Here is a 21,950-nt window from a genome sequence, read left to right as displayed (position 1 = left end):
ACATAAATATTGTTGGAGCTCCTGATTCAAGTGTTCAGTTTGACCGTTGGTTTGTGGATGAAATCCTAAGGAAAGGGAGACATCAATGTGCAGTAAAGTACAAAAAGCTTTCCAAAAACGTGACACATATTGGGGTCCTCGGTCTGAAATAATCACTTGTGGAAGGTCATGTAGGCGAAACATATCTCGAATGAATATATGACTCATTTCTTGAATTGTAGGTAATTTCTTTAAGGCTGTGAACTGCGCCATCTGGGTAAAAGAATCAACAGTGACATGATTCTCTGAAGAAGATGGAAACGAACAGATGAAATCTGTAGATAGGGTGTGCCATGGAGCAGAGAGAACAGGCAAAGGCATCAATAACCCTGCTGGCTTGGTTCAAGGTGTCTTGGTTTGGGCACATACAGGACATGATGTTACATAGGATTTGGCATCGTTCTTAAGAGTTGGCCACCAAAAGAAAAGTAGAAGCAACTCCTGTGTCGTCAATTCCACGATGTCCAGCTACGGGAGAATCATGGCACATCTGTAACGCCTCGGTTTGTATTTTCTAAGTTGGCAAAAAGAGGGTGTCTTGATAATAGAAGTAGTCCTGATCCTTTTGTAGTTGAGGACTCAATTTCCTCCATTCTTCTTGTGGAAGATACTGCCATTCTGATTTAACACGGTCAAGAAAAGACTGAGTAACCCCGAATATTCGACTGGATTCGATGATATTTGGAGAGGAAGTGTTAGTACTTTCTGGATAGCAACGGGATAATGCATCAGCTACTAAGTTCTGTGATCCGGGAATGTAGGTTACAATGAAGTCATATTGGCTAAAAAAGAAGGCCCATCTTGCTTGACGGCTGTTTCAACACTGGAAATTCTGTAGACATTGTAAGTTACGATGATCAGTTCTTGCTTCAAACGGTTCTTTGGTACCCATTAACCCATTAATTAAGAAATTTCTCCATTCTTTATAGGCAGCCTTGAGAGCAAGTAATTCCTGTTCTAACACCGAATAATTGCGTTCGACTTCTGTAAGTATATGGGCTAAGTAAAAAATAGGTTGTTCCAAACCGTCGTCTTCTTGTTTCTTAAGAAAGACTGCACCAATTGCTCTCTCAGAGGCGTCAGTAACTACTATAAACTTCTTAGTAGTATCCGGGTGTCAGCACTGTCAGTCCAGAGAAATCCTTTCTTCAGATTTTCTCCCTTGATGGTCTGGGGGATAAAACGTTGTTGATGGGCAAAGTCTTGTATAAATTGTCGATAAAAGTTGGAAAGACCTAAGAAGCATTGGGTTTCTTTGACAGAAGAGGGAGAGGGCAATCCAAAATGGCTTGTACTTTGTCTGGATCCTTAGCTATTCCAGTCTGATTGATGCAGAACCCAAGATACTGTACTTCAGTCTTGTTAAATTCACATTTTTCTGGTTAACAGTATAACTGATTCTGTCTGAGTCTTTCCAAAACCTGAAGTACATGCTCTGTATTCTGTTCAGGTATACAGGAATATACTAGGATGTCGTTCAGATAAATCACCACACTATCACCACACTATGATTTAATAAGTCAGAAAAAACATAATCCATGAATCGTTGAAATATGGAGGGTGCAGTGGTTAAACCAAAAGGCATGACTCAGTATTCATAATGGCCGAATGGAGTATGGAAGGCTGTTTTCCCTTTATCTCCTTCCTTGACACGTAAGAGGTGATAGGCACCCCTCAAATCCAATTTTGAAAACCTCTTGGCACCTTGGACGGCATCCAGAATATCCCTAATGAAGGGGTAACGGCTAATGATCCTTAATGGTTATCTTGTTAACTCCGCGAAAGTCAACACAGGGACGCAGATCTTTCATTTTCTTTGGAAAAAAGAAAAGAGGAGCCCCTGCAGGAGTTGAAGAGGGGGTGATTAAACCATTCTGTAGATTCTCATCTAGATATTCTTTCAGTACCTTCTTTTCTTGTTCAGTCAACTAATACATCTGACCAAGGGGAACCACTTCTCCCGGAATCAAAGGAATGGTGCAGTCATAGACACAATGAGGAGGTAAAACGGGTTTGCATGGTTTCTGGAATACATAATACTATTCTTGGTAACAACTTGGTACTCCCTTTATCATGTTGATAGAGTAGTTGCTATCTTTGGGAGAAAGACTTAACCCTTTAGGAGATCAATAAGAGTTCGTGGAGTAGCAGTTCTGTGATGATAACAATATTGATCTTGTCTCTCAATTGACATAAGGGTTATGCCAAGTTAACCAGGGAATTCCTAATATCCTGGTATTATTTGGAGAGGATTTGAGATCAAATGTAATGTGTTCCTGGTGCCTTCCAAAACACAGGCAGAGGTTAGGTGTAGAATACACCACTGGTCCTGAGGTTAAAGGAGAACCATCAACTGTGTGAACTTGTTCCAGCGTTTCTTCAGGAACTCGTGGGATTCCTCTTTCTTTGGCCCAGGTCTTATCCAAATATATACCACTGGCTCTGCAATCCAACAAGGCAAAAACCTGCTCTTCTTGATTTTGTGAACACTGTACCATAACAGATAGAATAAGCAGTGCTGAGATAGTCTTTCTGGAGGAACATATTGACGGGAAAGCTACTCCGCCCGTCCCCTTCCTCCTCACGGGGGGGCAGGAGCTGGTGTTTCCTGAGGGTCTGGAAGGACGGATAGTACACATCTGGATCAGGTGGCCAGCTTTGCCACAATATAGACAAAGACCCTTTCGCCCCCTATCCTCTCTTTCTGAGTCAGATAAAGGATGACGGACTAGATCAATCTGCATAGGTTCTTCCTCTGTAAACTTGGTTGCTTCAAGAGGGACTTCGTCAGAACATTGGTTTGAAGTACGGGTTACTCCAGACTGGTACTGTAAGCAAGTCTTTCGCCTTTCCATCTTACATTCTCGCAATCTATACTCTATATTCAACGCTTGATCCATCAGGTCTTTCAGAGATCTACATTGAGTAGAATGTACCAATTCATCTTTTATTTCTTCTTGAAGTCCATGGCAGGGGCTGTGGCATGAGCCAGAGCACAAAATGTGCCTTCTGGGCCGCACCATGGAAACAGGTAGGCATAACAATGGGCCGTGGCGGTGCCGGCGTCTCGAAACTCGGCCCGCCGGCCCGACCGCAGCTCGAGAAAGAGTTGCCGTGGTAGTGCGTGGCGACACAGAATCAAGGCATGTAACTACAGATTCACCACAAGGCGAAATCACGTTCATACATGTGAAAACCAAGGCCCTGATTTATACTTTTTGCCGCAAAACTGCGCTAACACAGTTTCGCATCAAAAACATTAGCACTGATAGCGCCATTTTTTAATGCCACCCGGGTGTCAAATTTATACTATGATGCTGGGTGACGCTAAAAATTGTTTAGAGTAATTTTTTCTCGATGTTAACCATTGCGCCTTGTCGTAAGGCAAAATTACGTTAAAGCCGGAAAAATGACTCTAATTCGTTTTACGACACGTAAACATGTCGCAAAATGGAAATGCACCATTTTTGCCCGCATTAGCGTCAAATACAGATGCTAATGGAGAAAACAGTGCGAAGGAGAGGCAATGTGGACCCAGAAAGCCAGAAGTCCCCAGGGAGACCCCAATCAACCAGAAACCAGCCAGGAGGACACAGACAAGACCCAGGGGAGGAAGGAGAAAAAGAGAAAGTGTTGTTTCAGTGCGGAGGAGCATGAAACACTGAGAGGTGACAGAGCATCATAATCAACTCTTCGTCGCCTCCAAATTGCCAATTGGAAGGAGAGAGGAAATTCGGCAGCAGATAGTAGACAAGATTAACAGTATGGTAGACGTTAGGAGAACTGTAACAGAGTGCAGGAAACACTGGCATGACTGCAAGTGAAGGACAAAGGAAAAAACGGCAAGGAACAGGAAGGCAGCACTGCAAACTGGGGGTGGGAGTCCAGCACCACAAGAGGACTTGGACGAGATGGAGGAGATGGTTGCAGCAGTCATCCCGGAGGAATCGCAGGACAGAGCAGAATATCAGGAAACACCACTAATGCAGGGTAAGTTGCATGAGGGAAACTTATGCTAAAATGCCAAGTGCAAGAAGGGGGAGGCACATAGGACTCACACAATGCATGTCAAAGGAGCTCAGAGGGACACGTTGCACATTAAGCAAGTTGCACCATGCTGACGTAAGTAAAAATTTACCTACGCCTTGGTAGTGCCATGCACCATAACACATACACAACCTGGACATATGTCAATCACCAGGCCTAAATACCTACATGTACATATGCAGCACATGGTATGATGGTATGTATAATCACAGTGCCTCTGGTTGTGTCATCACAAAAGCCCTTGTATATAGTCATATCAACCATACCATGACCAAGACTTAAGAGATTAGGGAGTCAGTCAGTACCATTCCAGGGGTAACATCATGGTGGTGTCCCTTGCAGTAACACCTTGGAACTACCTTGCCTCATTGCCCAAACATATGTGTGTTGCATCTGACAGCACACAAGTCAGTCATTGCAACTGTCTCGACAGTACCCGGATATGTGCCGGTAGCACCACCACCCCGCACATTGACAACACATCCACATAAAGCAGCCACCACTCCATCAAGCAGTCAGGATGCCCCTGGTTGCAGGGAACAATGAACTGAACAGGCGCTGGGGGAATAGCAGGCTGGTCCGGTTTCATTGGTAACATGCCACTACCCAGACCAACTAAACAGGTGTAGTGTCGAACCACACATCTTGATGCTGAACAGAAATGTGCCACTACAGAAAATATGTACCACAGATAACAAAAAGTAGGCCACAACAGTCACAGGCTGACCCCACAACTGCTCTGACACAACCATGTGGGACACATAGGAATGGGGAAATAAACACACACATTAAACATATGAGGTATGGCTGTTAACATAATGGCGTATAATTCCACATCGATGAGCGGGGAATGGTCCATGGGCAAGTCCGATATTGGTAAGACTGCCAGTGCAGTGTACCCTTTGCGGTTGGCAGTATGATTTACACGTTGGGATGGTGGGTGGAAATCTGTCACCTCATGGTGGCTCTGTGGAGCACTTAGTACACAATTGTTGATGGATCAAATAGAGTCAGTGCCAGTTTTGGGGTGTAGATCAGGCAGTGGAAAGGGAAAAAGGCCAGGGTAGGGAACCCCTGCACTGCCCACACCAGATGCATGGGCTGTGCAGGGGCACACCACCTCACCACCAACCTTTGCATGGGGGTTTCACCGCCATGCAAAGGCTGGTGGAAATGCGGAAACAGACCTGGAGGTTAACGTTGAACGTAATACTGTTCTAGTGTCACAGGACAGCTTGCATTGGCAGTCTGTAAGCTTCTGGAAACCTGCCAGTGTCAGGGCATTGGCCCATGGGGCATTCCTCATTGACAACAGTTGCTACTACCACCTCTGCTGCTGGGGGTGGTCAAATAGACAATGGCAGTCAGGTGCCCATAGGACGGACGCACTTGAAATGAGGGACCAGTATGACCACCTGCACAATCACCTCAAAATGTCTTCAGGCCCTGACCTAAGTTCAACTCCTGTTAACTGGCTATGTCCATTGACTCATTTACCATCTGGCCCTGTCACATACATAATGATGTACACAGCAGAAATCTTATACCCATGCTGGCCATCCCTGGGCCTACCCCTGTGCTTGTGTCAAATTAGCTGCACTGCCAGCATGCTGCATCTCATGTATCATAGTGCAAGGAGGGCTACATTGAGGGGGAGGACAGAGGTGTGTAGGAACTCTTCTAGGTCCATGAGTGCTATGCAATGTAGCACAACTACACAAACATCAACATGAGGAGCCATCAATGGTAACAGGAGCATACGGTCCTGGCAATGCTATCCCGGGGGTGGTGCAAGGTCTCAGCACCGCAAGGGTGTATGTGATACATGTAGGACTGGGACAGGGGAAAATTACCATGTGTGATGCTGTGGCATGAACACAGAAACACCAATTGCAAGGCCTCACAATGCAAATGGATGCATTGGGCGGGTTGACAACGACAAGATGGTGTCAAGCCCCAAAAATAATATACATCACACCTAGGAAATATGACGCAGCCAATTGCGCCAACTGGGCTTCTCTTCATGTGACATGCAGGTGGGGCATAGGGCTGATAGACTGCAACCATTATGTACAGAAACAATGTTTGGGAACTAAGATGACAATGAGCCTCCAAATAGCAAGTCAGTGACGTGACATATCAACTGCCACAACACAGATAGACTGATTTTACACCATCTCATTGCAGAGGATGATGGCTCTCCTGTGGATCTGCCTGTCATGGAGTACCCTGATGACCTGGATGACCAGCTGACAACCATCAGCCAAGAGACCCTCCAAGAAGTCCTCGTATCCCCCCAGACACCACCTCCAGTCGCGAGGAGGAGTATTAATGTTGCAGCCATCCTGAGGCCCCACCCAACACCCCAATAGTATGACCTGCCAGCACCGAAACAGCTGAGGACTCCAAGAACCCTGGGACCAGCTTTGAGAGGACAGTGGCAGGAGTCCAACGGGAGCTGGCCAAGGAGGTGCGATGGGGATGCAAACTATGGCAGGCAGACTAGAGGGTATGCACAAGTACATTGTTACGGCCACTGAACAGATGGCAACCAAACAAGGCACACACTACCCAGTGCATGGAGTCTAGCAGTGTCTGAGGGACACAGCTGCGGCCATAAGGGAGATGCCACAACAACCGCCCTCCCAAACTGGCAGCAGAGGGATTGAGGACAAGCTGGACTCTATGCACCGGGAAGTGGCCTCCCTCAGGGCAGATATGGCTGCCTACCACAGGGATGTTGCTCCTCCTTGCTGCATTGATGCCATATTTAGTTCCACAGATGGAAGCTGCCGGGAACTGGGAGTCCACATCTCCAGCCACTGAAGTGTGTGCGGCCCGCTCTACCTCCCCATCACCACCATCAAGGGCAGAGGAGACACTACACACATCGGCCGATGAAGATGTGGAACATATCATCTTCACCCGCAGGAGTTCCCGGTAGCACCAGCCCATGCCACATGGGCAGTGATTTTTTTTTTCTGTGCTTGACATCATGCCAGTGTTAGCACAGTTGGAGATATGCACTCTTCACCGACACACTGTTGACCTTTCTGTTCTGGACTGCAATTGTCTCTCACTTTTCAGTTGGCAATCCATGTTCCCCTGCACTAGACGACACTTTACCCAAGCATGTCCCATGACATGCCCCTCAACCCTGGACTTGTGTGGTGTCACAATTGTATGGATTTCACTAATGGGGTCACAGACCTGGACATTGTAAACATTGCACTCTGACACTTGTAAATAAATACCACCTACACAACCTGCATGTCTTTGTGTATTGTGACACATCTACTACGCTTAGGAATTGTGATGTGTGTAACATGTCTTTAGTCACATAGGGGGAACCGCCAAAAGACCGTACCGCGGTCAAATGACCGCGGCGGTCATTCTGACTTTCCCGCTGGGCCGGCGGGCGACCGCCAGAAGGCCGCCCGCCGGCCCAGCGGGAAAGCCCCTTCAACAATGAAGCCGGCTCCGAATGGAGCCGGCGGAGTTGCAGGGGTGCGACGGGTGCAGTGGCACCTGTCGCGATTTTCAGTGTCTGCTTTGCAGACACTGAAAATCATTATGGGGCCCTGTGAGGGGGCCCCTGCACTGCCCATGCCTGTGGCATGGGCAGTGCAGGGGCCCCCAGGGTCCCCACGACACCCGTTCCCGCCATCCTGTTCCTGGCGGTAAAGGATGGCGGGAAGGGGGTCGGAATCCCCATGGCGGTGCTGCAAGCAGCGCCGCCATGACGGATTCCTTGGGCCAGGGGTAAACCGGCGGGAAACCGCCGGTTGCCCTTTTCTGACCGCAGCTTTACCGCCGCGGTCAGAATGGCCCAGGAAGCACCGCCAGCCTGTTGGCGGTGCTTCCGCGGTCCCCGGCCCTGGCGGTCATGGACCGCCAGGGTCGGAATGACCCCCATAGTGTCAGTACAAGAGTGCCGGAATATGGTTGCACCTATCTATGCACAAGGTTCCTACATGATGAACGACGGTGCTGGTGACGGTCCGCTACAAGCAATTCACTGAGTATGTCAAAAATGTTGAACACATTTATGCTTCACCCACTGCATGCAGCAGGAATGGCTGTGAAACAGTTCTCGGGCAATATCGTCAGCTGGGAGTGCCAGTGGAACACAGTGGTGTGGAACATAGGTGCTTAACCTCATATGTAATTGCCACTGGTCAGTTTAGCATGATAGATATAAAATGTAGGCTGTTGTCAGATGTCCTACATTCCTGTAGGAATACCCAACATTCCTACACAGGACCCAAACAATGACAGCTGAATTACCACACCTACCTGTCCAATAAAAGTAAACATAGTCACCTTGAGTGGTGGGTACACTGGATGGCAGATGCATAGACAAGGAGATGTGTTGTAGCTGCCAATGTTACAGCTCACAGGTGATGAACATGTTGAGAGAGGGATCTGGAGACTGGACGGAACCCCTAGACCAACACACAATTTTCACTGTTCATTCATGGGAAGGCCCTGAGACCTAAGCATATGACACATTAAGTAAGGGAGTACCCAAAGAGTTTTAATAAGAATGAAACTAAACTAAGAATGAAGAAAACCTATCATAACCTGACCTAACCTATCCTAACTATACTTAACCAACAACTGACCCTAACTACCCTATGCTAAGCTTACCTAACACATTTAACAACACACTCTAAATATTGGCCGCCCCACCCTCCTTATCTTACGAGACACATGCAGGACAACATATACTAAACTACACATATACTGCCCATATCTAAACAAATATATATATATTTTTTAAAGAAATGTTTATATATATATTTTTATCAACACATAAATGCCCCAACATTACCCCCCACCCACCCACAAAGCAACATGTAAAAAGTAGAAAACCCACCCCCAAACCCACTTATCCTAACTAAACCACTAACCTAATCTAACCTGATACTAACCCCCTAAAACCCACTATAAAACCATTAAATCACATGAGGAGGGAGAGGACAGAACTGGGGGTGACAGTTTCAAAGCCCATTATAGCTTTGCCCTCTTGAGAGTCTTTTTTATGAACTTAAGTCTTTTTGTGTTTGCTGCCACCTCCTTCTCCAAACTGTTCAACCTTTTCTGTAGATCTTGGATCAGTCTCTGGTCGATTCCAGCAGGTGGTGTGGGCTGTGGTACATACATGGACGGTGTTGCAGCTGGGGTGGTAGTGGTGGTCACAGCTGTGCCCCCCATGCACAGCTGTGGAGCTTTGTCTACTCTGTATGGCTGCTGGCAGTGTGGGACCCACTTGGGGGAATGCCTGCCATTTCCCTGTGGCTCTCTTCCTGCGATAGCGGCGTGCCATCCTCTGGAACACGGATTCCACTGCCAGGATGTGTCTATAGAGGACTGCCCTTTTCCGGAATGCCCGCAGTTCCTCATTCTTCATGTTGGCAGCTGTTAAATTGTGACAGGCAACCATCAGTGTCAGCATTGTGTGGAGTATGTACAGATTATTAGCTGGCACTCTACATCTAATTGCACATGCACTCCAACTCACATTCCGGAAAAGACAATGGGCCTGATAAATGCAACAACAACACTGCCTTAGCATCATTTCATTGACATTAAAGTGATGCAAAACAAGATTAGCAAACAAACAAATTAGGTGTGCATTGATTTTGTGCCATGTCTAATAATGCAAAGACAGTGTCAACTTCACATAGATCAGGCCCAGAAGTCCTCATCATCAGAGTCAATTGTCAACCATACATCACCAGTAAATTGAATATGTTATTGGGAGAATGGGATGCAGTTGGTAACCATAAGGGGTCAGTGTTGATAGGTACACATGCAAGCCTGATCAAGATGACTGTCACCTACACTGTGAGCATGACATCTACCTACAAATGTGTTGTTCCTCTCACCCTGTGCCTAAGGGGGGATGGCCGTGCAATCCATTATCTCTACTGTCCTGGTCATCCACCAAGGCATGCCCGCTCACACATTGAGTCAGGGAGTGGGCCATATGTTAGGAGGGCTGCCAACTAGCAAGCTTGTATCCATAGGTCTATCACATCTACATTCATGTGTCTAGGTGTAGACACCCATCAATACCTGATCTGCCAATACTATTCCTTACACTTCCATATCCAGGTGAGCAAACGTCTGTCCTTGACCTGCATGCATGCCTATTAAATTCCACATGAGTGTTACGTAAATGGAGTGCAAAATATGGAGCGCCATGCTGGGGGACATTTGCCCACCCAGTCCTACATATACATTACAATACAGAGATGCACCAATTTGGGTTCAAAATGGTGCATCAGTGTGTTGTGAGAATGACGGAGTGTCCCAGTGCCAATATTCTCACAGCGTTGCACTTCTTAGTCACATATGTCCCTACATGTGGCTTGTCATCACCTTGTTTACACAATGCTGCCCATTAAGCACAAGCCTCACAAGATCTGACACTGCTTGTGCATGGGGAACCTTTGAATGGGACACAATGTCACCATCCAGTCTACTTTAATATCTGATCATTTGACAGCTTATCACAGCTAGCATTTTGTGCAACACACATGACTCTTTCACACCAAACCCTTGATTACTTCACAGGACACACATTATCACACTTACTGCAAACATTTGGGTCCTCAAATCTTGCCACCTCGCCAATGGTGTGGGGGAAGGTCCGCCTGGAAGATTTGGATGGAAAACAATGCTCAGTGTCATATCACTGTCACTACTAGTGGACAACATATTACAGTGTGTACTATTTTAGAGGAATCAGCAAGTTATCCAGGTGTAAAACAGTGCAACAGACACACCACTACAAACTGACAATGACACTGACACTCAGGTGAGTGAGAGCCACACATCTGCACACTTACACTGGGCCTGAGACTCATGTAGTGTTACCTCCCGCAACAACCATATGTGGCCGATCTATAGAAGATGGAACTCCATGGTATGAGGGTGCGTTGGGTGACAAATACATGACACTACCCTGGTGCTTTGCAAGACTACAGGTATTCAGGCTTGCCCTGCAAGGCATCCAGAGGCACTTTGTGATGGGCATGCAGCTCAATTATTAGTCAGCAATGATCATGCATTGAATAATCCATGACTGATGTGGCAACGTCTGATGGTATCAAATGCCCCATTTACATTGCCCCCTAAGGCGGGTAAGCCCCCTTTGCAAACATGATTGCAGGGATTATGTCAGTCACCAGATCCTCGGGGTCTGTGCACGTTCCCAACACGTCCACCACAAGTCAGCTCAAATACTCTGATTAGAATGTCACAGAGTCTAAGAGAGTCCAAGTGGGGAAAGGGGATTAGGTAGGGAACAGCTGGGAAGGAGACCTGTAGGAAGCAAAAAGGTTAAAACACACAATATCAAGATTATATCATATTAATCATTACTAGGCTATGACTCTAAGCATTGTCATACTGGAAACATGGATAACTTAAGCATGGACTTAAATAACAAGGCCTCAAGATGTCTGGATACCTGTGAGGGAACCAAGAAAGATTAATACAACTTTCCAATGAACTACTCAATGAAATGTTACACATGGATTAGAAACATCAGAACCTTCTAGAATTACGCTTTCAAGTTCAAGCATAGTCTTTTGCATGAGGACCAGGAAATAATCTGAATGATTTCTATAACACCATATGAACTGTACTTGAGGGAATTATTATGCACATACAATATAACATCTAGAATTCTAACACTTTAGTTTTCTTAAAATGCCGGAACATGAGTTGCGCACATCGCAGAATCCCACAAAAGTTTGTAAATACCATGAAATGATTCTGCACGAGGAATAACACGAGTTAGACACGAGAAATGAATCACGCGTCTTGCTGATTCGAAGGCCACCAAGTAAATGCCATGAAGTGGTAGCGCACAATGAACATCGTGATTTAAGCACAAGAAATGAATCGCGCATCTTGCTGATTCGAATACCACCAAGTGAATGCCATGAATTGATAGCGCACGATGAGTAACATGAGTTTAGCACAAGAAATGAATCACGTGTTCTAACGATTCAAATGTTACCACGTAAATGCCATGAAATGGTAACACACAATGAATATCATGAATTAAACACAAGAAATGAATCGCGCGTCTTGCCGCTTCGAAGGCCACCATGTGAATGTCAAGGAATGGTAGCGCACACTGAATATCATGAACTACGCACAAGAAATGAATTGCGCGTCTTGCCGATTCGAAGGCCACCATGTGAATGCCAAGCAATTCACTGAGTATGTCAAAAATGTTGAACACATTTATGCTTCACCCACTGCATGCAGCAGGAATGGCTGTGAAACAGTTCTCGGGCAATATCGTCAGCTGGGAGTGCCAGTGGAACACAGTGGTGTGGAACAGAGGTGCTTTACCTCATATGTAATTGCCACTGGTCAGTTTAGCATGATAGATATAAAATGTAGGCTGTCAGATGTCCTACATTCCTGTAGGAATGCCCAACATTCCTACACAGGACCCAAACAATGACAGCTGAATTACCACACCTACCTGTCCAATAAAAGTAAACATAGTCACCTTGAGTGGTGGCTACACTGGATGGCAGATGCATAGACAAGGAGATGTGTTGTAGCTGCTAATGTTACAGCTCACAGGTGATGAACATGTTGAGAGAGGGATCTGGAGACTGGACGGAACCCCTAGACCAACACACAATTTTCACTGTTCATTCATGGGAAGGCCCTGAGACCTAAGCATATGACACATTAAGTAAGGGAGTACCCAAAGAGTTTTAATAAGAATGAAACTAAACTAAGAATGAAGAAAACCTATCATAACCTGACCTAACCTATCCTAACTATACTTAACCAACAACTGACCCTAACTACCCTATGCTAAGCTTACCTAACACATTTAACAACACACTCTAAATATTGGCCTCCCCACCCTCCTTATCTTACGAGACACATGCAGGACAACATATACTAAACTACACATATACTGCCCATATCTAAACAAATATATATATATTTTTTAAAGAAATGTTTATATATATTTTTATCAACACATAAATGCCCCAACATTACCCCCCACCCACCCACAAAGCAACATGTAAAAAGTAGAAAACCCACCCCCAAACCCACTTATCCTAACTAAACTACTAACCTAATCTAACCTGATACTAACCCCCTAAAACCCACTATAAAACCATTAAATCACATGAGGAGGGAGAGGACAGAACTGGGGGTGACAGTTTCAAAGCCCATTATAGCTTTGCCCTCTTGAGAGTCTTTTTTATGAACTTAAGTCTTTTTGTGTTTGCTGCCACCTCCTTCTCCAAACTGTTCAACCTTTTCTGTAGATCTTGGATCAGTCTCTGGTCGATTCCAGCAGGTGGTGTGGGCTGTGGTACATACATGGACGGTGTTGCAGCTGGGGTGGTAGTGGTGGTCACAGCTGTGCCCCCCCTGCACAGCTGTGGAGCTTTGTCTACTCTGTATGGCTGCTGGCAGTGTGGGACCCACTTGGGGGAATGCCTGCCATTTCCCTGTGGCTCTCTTCCTGCGATAGCGGCGTGCCATCCTCTGGAACACGGATTCCACTGCCAGGATGTGTCTATAGAGGACTGCCCTTTTCCGGAATGCTCGCAGTTCCTCATTCTTCATGTTGGCAGCTGTTAAATTGTGACAGGCAACCATCAGTGTCAGCATTGTGTGGAGTATGTACAGATTATTAGCTGGCACTCTACATCTAATTGCACATGCACTCCAACTCACATTCCGGAAAAGACAATGGGCCTGATAAATGCAACAACAACACTGCCTTAGCATCATTTCATTGACATTAAAGTGATGCAAAACAAGATTAGCAAACAAACAAATTAGGTGTGCATTGATTTTGTGGCATGTCTAATAATGCAAAGACAGTGTCAACTTCACATAGATCAGGCCCAGAAGTCCTCATCATCAGTGTCAATTGTCAACCATACATCACCAGTAAATTGAATATGTTATTGGGAGCATGGGATGCAGTTGGTAACCATAAGGGGTCAGTGTTGATAGATACACATGCAAGCCTGATCAAGATGACTGTCACCTACACTGTGAGCATGACATCTACCTACAAATGTGTTGTTCCTCTCACCCTGTGCCTCAGGGGGGATGGCCGTGCAATCCATTATCTCTACTGTCCTGGTCATCCACCAAGGCATGCCCGCTCACACATTGAGTCAGGGAGTGGGCCATATGTTAGGAGGGCTGCCAACTAGCAAGCTGGTATCCATAGGTCTATCACATCTACATTCATGTGTCTAGGTGTAGACACCCATCAATACCTGATCTGCCAATACTATTCCTTACACTTCCATATCCAGGTGAGCAAACGTCTGTCCTTGACCTGCATGCATGCCTATTAAATTCCACATGAGTGTTACGTAAATGGAGTGCAAAATATGGAGCGCCATGCTGGGGGACATTTGCCCACCCAGTCCTACATATACATTACAATACAGAGATGCACCAATTTGGGTTCAAAATGGTGCATCAGTGTGTTGTGAGAATGACGGAGTGTCCCAGTGCCAATATTCTCACAGCGTTGCACTTCTTAGTCACATATGTCCCTACATGTGGCTTGTCATCACCTTGTTTACACAATGCTGCCCATTAAGCACAAGCCTCACAAGATCTGACACTGCTTGTGCATGGGGAACCTTTGAATGGGACACAATGTCACCATCCAGTCTACTTTAATATCTGATCATTTGACAGCTTATCACAGCTAGCATTTTGTGCAACACACATGACTCTTTCACACCAAACCCTTGATTACTTCACAGGACACACATTATCACACTTACTGCAAACATTTGGGTCCTCAAATCTTGCCACCTCGCCAATGGTGTGGGGGAAGGTCCGCCTGGAAGATATGGATGGAAAACAATGCTCAGTGTCATATCACTGTCACTACTAGTGGACAACATATTACAGTGTGTACTATTTTAGAGGAATCAGCAAGTTATCCAGGTGTAAAACAGTGCAACAGACACACCACTACAAACTGACAATGACACTGACACTCAGGTGAGTGAGAGCCACACATCTGCACACTTACACTGGGCCTGAGACTCATGTAGTGCTACCCCCCGCAACAACCATATGTGGCCGATCTATAGAAGATGGAACTCCATGGTATGAGGGTGCGTTGGGTGACAAATACATGACACTACCCTGGTGCTTTGCAAGACTACAGGTATTCAGGCTTGCCCTGCAAGGCATCCAGAGGCACTTTGTGATGGGCATGCAGCTCAATTATTAGTCAGCAATGATCATGCATTGAATAATCCATGACTGATGTGGCAACGTCTGATGGTATCAAATGCCCCATTTACATTGCCCCCTAAGGCGGGTAAGCCCCCTTTGCAAACATGATTGCATGGATTATGTCAGTCACCAGATCCTCGGGGTCTGTGCACGTTCCCAACACGTCCACCACAAGTCAGCTCAAATACTCTGATTAGAATGTCACAGAGTCTAAGAGAGTCCAAGTGGGGAAAGGGGATTAGGTAGGGAACAGCTGGGAAGGAGACCTGTAGGAAGCAAAAAGGTTAAAACACACAATATCAAGATTATATCATATTAATCGTTACTAGGCTATGACTCTAAGCATTGTCATACTGGAAACATGGATAACTTAAGCATGGACTTAAATAACTAGGCCTCAAGATGTCTGGATACCTGTGAGGGAACCAAGAAAGATTAATACAACTTTCCAATGAACTACTCAATGAAATGTTACACATGGATTAGAAACATCAGAACCTTCTAGAATTACGCTTTCAAATTCAAGCATAGTCTTTTGCATGAGGACCAGGAAATAATCTGAATGATTTCTATAACACCATATGAACTGTACTTGAGGGAATTATTATGCACATACAATATAACATCTAGAATTCTAACACTTTAGTTTTCTTAAAATGCCGGAACATGAGTTGCGCACATCGCAGATTCCCACAAAAGTTTGTAAATACCATGAAATGATTCTGCACGAGGAATAACACAAGTTAGACACGAGAAATGAATCACGCGTCTTGCTGATTCGAAGGCCACCAAGTAAATGCCATGAAGTGGTAGCGCACAATGAACATCGTGATTTAAGCACAAGAAATGAATCGCGCATCTTGCTGATTCGAATACCACCAAGTGAATGCCATGAAATGGTAACACACAATGAATATCATGAATTAAACACAAGAAATGAATCGCGCGTCTTGCCACTTCGAATGCCACCATGTGAATGTCAAGGAATGGTAGCGCACACTGAATATCATGAACTACGCACAAGAAATGAATTGCGCGTCTTGCCGATTCGAAGGCCACCATGTGAATGCCAAGAAATGGTAGCGCACACTGAATATCATGAATTACACACAAGAAATGAATTGCGCGTCTTGCCGATTCGAAGGCCACCATGTGAATGCCAAGAAATGGTGGTGCACACTTAATATCGTGAATTTAGCACAAGAAATGAATTGCGCGTCTTGCCGATTCGAAGGCCACCATGTGAATGCCAAGAAATGGTAGTGTACAATGAATAACATGAATTAAGCACAGGAAATGAATTGCGCGTCTTGCCGATTCGAATGCTACCTTATAAATGCCATAAAATGGTAGCGCACAATGAATATCAAGATTTGCACATGAGTAAAGAATTGCGCGTCTTGCCGATTCGAGTGTCAGCATGCAAATGCCATAAAATATCAAGCGCACATTCACACGCACAATAGCAAAATTGTTTTATCATGCTAATTAGGCCCAAGAACTCGAAAACCTTTGAGAACGGGATCGGGGGCCCAGCGCAACCTCCGTCTTACCGCCCTGATCAAGAATCACCGACAAAGTGAAAGGGCAAGGCCTGGAACATCAAAGTAGGCCTCTGGAACAGGAGCTCACGAAGTTGCTGCTGCTCTTCACCGGGACCTCTGAATAGTGAGCTCGTGGAGCTGGGCTGGCTCCCTTATATAGAGTCTTGGCCCTGCCCACAAACCACACCCAGGCATGCTGCAGGGAAAGCTTCTAGAAGGCCCTAGAAAGGGACCACACCCTGACACACTCTGAAAGCCTGCAGCAGTACATTGCAAATGAACAGTATTTATAAGCACCTTGAACATAAGTCTTCAGTATTAAATTCTGCAATGCAAAAGGTTAAACAACAGCATATCAGCACAATGCATTAATTACGTTATCTTGAAAGTGCTGGGTTTTTGCATTCCAGTCGCCCGTAGAGCACGCACTGCCCTGATGTTGACAGATTATGGGGGTTATTCTAACTTTGGAGGAGGTGTTAATCCGTCCTAAAAGTGACGGAAAAGTGACGGATTTACCACCAGCCGTATTACGAGTCCATTATATCCTATGGAACTCGTAATACGGCTGGTGGTATATCCGTCACTTTACCGTCACTTTTGGGACGGATTAACACTCCTCCAAAGTTAGAATAACCCCCTATGTGTGTAAAAGTATGACAATGTTGTGCTATACATGCATTGTCCTACTTGTTGACACAATCCAGGTAAATATAGTAGGCTGACAGTGACTTGGCGTATCATACATGACACTATGCCGGGGCACAAGTGTCGCCATGTCCCCTGAAATGTGTGACTTACTGATGGCTGTGCATGACTCACCAGACATCAGACCTGCATTGGTATAATGGTAGGACATGTAAACTCCATGTCTAGACTGACGCAGTTACACTTAATTCTGGATGCATTCAACCTGTCCTCAAGCATTGCATGCAGCACTCCAACACATCTGCTACTATCATTCAAGAGTGCTGAACAGTAAATAGTATGCCAATGGGAGACTCACCAACAGGGCCACCGATCACCACACCAAGACGATCAAGCAGATCCTGCTCCCTCGCCACCATATCTGCCCAGTGATGCTTCAACTGGTGCTCATTCTTGGGGCTCCAAAATATCCTCTTCAGGTGGTGGAGCACCTTGCCCCACCGCAGCCGCCTCGCCTCTGTCCGGTAATCTTGAATTACCCAGCCCCCCATATCCAACCTCAACAGCAGGTAGTGGGCTACCAGCCACACAAAGCCACCCAACTCCTCCTCTCCCATCCTAGTCAACCTCCCCCTAACAGACAAATTAATACGGTACAGGTTGACCAAAAGTATGAAAGTGATAAAATAAAAAATAATATAAAGGAAACTTAAGGCCCAGTAACTGAACCCAGCTAACCCAACTTATTAACTATCCTGGACAGACACCCCACAGTATGAGTACAATTATACACAAAAAACACTCAAATTTACAGACACTCGGACAAAGTACAGACAAAAATAGAAAAAACACGACAGGAAGATACAAAACGCAGGAAAATCACACCACCAACTCCAGAACACAACCACACAGTCAAAAGAGACACAGACTGTAAAGAGAAAGTTAAAGTACACCCACTGTACCGTGCTTGTAAACAGGGTTTCCTATTACATCACTTTCTGTCCCCATGCGTCACGTTTTCTGTTATGTGTGTATTTATTTGACCCATGTGATATTTGCATGAGTATATTGGACGCATGGCCTATGTGCGTCGTTTTAATTGACGCATTACCTTTATGCATTAAATTCACTGAAAGTCAGCATTGAGAAGAGTGCGAAGGTGGAATTCACGCTAAGGGCACATAGGTCATATACTTTGCTATTGCGGATGTTTTAAACACATTTGCGTCAAGTTTTTGTGACTCAAATCCTGATTGCATGATTTTGTTCATTTGTCTATGGATGCACCCTGTAGCAACAGACAAATGAAATGGGCTGTGCTGCAGTGTGGCATATTGTGCATGGCCACATGTGGTAGTCCATTCAACAATGTGATGAGGGTGTGATTGGTCTGTGACACCGATGTTTGTGTTACAGAGTCTACAGCATGCAAATAGTTGCACATCGTACATAGGTATGCATGTGTAACAACAGTGTATCCACATATATATGGCAGTCACTATAATGCAATGGTTCTGGTTTGTGTTTTAGAATTGTGTTTACCTATGTGATGTGTGCAGTTGTCTTACAGTGCATAACATTTAAGACAACATACACAGCTCAGGCATTGTTGATGATGGCCGATCAATGCTACCTAGGAAATGTTACCCAACAACTGTCTCCGTATGTAGATTTAGAGATTATGGTGACTTGTGTATGGCCTACACATATGTATGATGTGTACATCTTTGGAACATACTTTGATTGACACACTCTGCCTACATTCCACCCAGATTATGTTTTGTCCACAAATGTTGAATTATACTCATTACATTTAGCAATGGTTCTTGTTTTTGTGTGGTGGACCTGCAGCCGTAGCTGCATATGTTCACATCCATTCTGATGTGCATTCACAGACGTTTCCGTGCAAAGTGTGAGGTCATGTGGACCCTGGGTTAGGATTTGGCCCCATGGCAGTTGGGAGGACTGATTACCATTGATGTACTACACAGGCCCAAATTCTTCCATTGCTTGTCATACTTGGGCTAATCATGATGACCATTTTTACCAATGATGTCCCTCCACTTGTCACACATGCTCCATGCAGTTATTGCAACTCTCACACTGAGTTGTGACAGTGGTCTGTTCCAACATTACTGTCTTTCTAAATTTTAACAACAACTTCCTCCTGTGTGGGCCCCTTGTTTACCTCCTATTTGGCCATGTTGTAGTTGTGTGTGATGAGCTATTGATGAACAAGTTGGCAACGTGAATGTAATTCATATGTTCTGTTCCATAGATTATATCCTTCAGTTGTCACATTCAAGTGATGAGGCTATGTTTGATGTGTGTGATGGTAGCAGCACAATCTTAGGCATCGCAAGTGATGTTGTAACAGTTTTTTTCAGATTAGTATTTGTAACATGCTACCTGAGGTTAGTCTCACAATCCAAAGGTATATACTGTGGCGAATGAAGAGACCAAAGCAGGATTGCTTGAAATAGTGAGGTGTTTATTGACAAAATGTACAAGGTGAGTTAAGTTATTTTTAAGTGAAGAAGTTATTGAACTATGTGCTGTCTGCGGTGTATCGAAGCAGCTGTGTTGTGCTGTACACCCTCATTTCCTTCACCACCATCCTCCTCCTCAGGCAGGTTATCAACCTGCTCATACAAGGGGACGTTCATCTGCACACATATGTTGTGCAGGATAGCACATCATTATGATCTTGCAGACAATGTGTGGGGCATATAGGAGGCTGCCTCCTGTGATGTCCAGGCACTAGAACCTTGACTTCAGGATGCCAAATGTCCTCTCCACGATATTCCGTATCGTCCGATGTGCCTCATTATATGCACGCTTTGCTGCTGTGCTTGGTTTGGGAAATGGGGTCATTGTCCATGGCTTTATGCCTTAACCCTAATCCACTGCAAAAGATTAAAGGAGTAAGTTGTTGTTAAGGCTTGCAAAAGGTTTGTCATGTAGCATGGCAGTTAATATTTTGAGTTGGTTGTGACTCATATGTGTTTGTGGTGGGGTGTGAGTTCTTGGCCTTGTGTAAGGTCTTCTCAGCACTGGGATGTTGGACATGACAATCTTGAGTTTGGCTCAAGGACCTATGACATATGATTTAGATTTCTAACTGATGGTCAGTATGTATGTACCATGCGTTGTGTAATGCACCTTGTTGTAGGCAAGCAAGGACATTATAGGTGACAAAAAGACAAATGTATGTGTGAGTGTCAAACATGTTGGCACTGTCACAATATATATAAGTTTGTTACTTTGCAAACATAGGGGCATATATACAAGAAGGTGGAGCATCAGCTATGATGTGCTACTTTTCTTGCTCCTCGTGCACGCCCTTAAAGGCACCATGGCAGCCCTGTATTTACAACACTGTGCACCATGTTGCATGTTAGCGTAAAAAATGTTGACTCTATTGTGGTGAAATGGTCTACTAGTGGCAAACATTATGATGCTAGCCCAGCAATGTATGTGGAGGCCCATTGGAAACAATGTGAACGCGACTTTAATACCTGCCTTGTGCAGGCGTTGAAAATGACAGGAAAAATGGTGCAGTGAAATCTCGTAAATTTCACTGCGCCATTTTTCTGGGCCTCCTAATTGGGAAACAATTAGACATACATTATGTATGGTGCAGGCATAATGTGGCACAAGGGGTTGCAAAGTGGTGTAATGCTTGCATTGCACCACTTTATAAATCTAGCACAGGGAAAAGGCCTCTGTGATGCCGCCTTCAAGTTAAAAAAATGACATTAGGACACAAAGAGGCGCTAGGGACTTGTAAATCTGCCCCATAGCGAGTGCAAATAACATAGAGCTGTTACTAACATTCCAATGCACTCTGCTTCCTGAACATGAAAGTCAGCATGTAGATGTGTCCTATGCCTCATGACATGACCAATATGTGCAATGGTGCATAGAAGTTGAATGTACATGTGTAAAGCAATGATCAACAGTACCTAACAAATATCTGTTAAAAGTGATAGAAATGTGTATGAGTTTGCCAGTGTACATAACACACATGGTCAGCTGTGTCTAAGTAACAATGTACAAAATCATTGACTGTTGGTTTTTTCCACTTTTCAGGTGCCCAAGTACATGGGTTGCAGCCATTTCATTTGACCGCATTCAATAATTCTCAGAGGGAGGCAGAACAACAATTTAACTCTGCTTTGACCAAGACAAGGAACGTTGTCAAGAGAATGTTTGAGGTCCTAAAGTCCCAGTTCTGCTGCCTGGACATGTCAAGCAGATTATTGTGCTTACCCATACGGTGTGTAAAATTATCCTTGTGTGTGCAATATTGCACAATATCCGCTTAAAAACAAATGCGTAATGGGACTATGAGTCACAAAATTCCGACCCTATACCATTAAAAGGGTCTTT

This window comes from Pleurodeles waltl, chromosome 5, assembly GCF_031143425.1.
Source record: "Pleurodeles waltl isolate 20211129_DDA chromosome 5, aPleWal1.hap1.20221129, whole genome shotgun sequence".
Lineage (NCBI taxonomy): Eukaryota > Metazoa > Chordata > Amphibia > Caudata > Salamandridae > Pleurodeles > Pleurodeles waltl.
Note: the sequence above shows the minus strand (reverse complement) of the source record.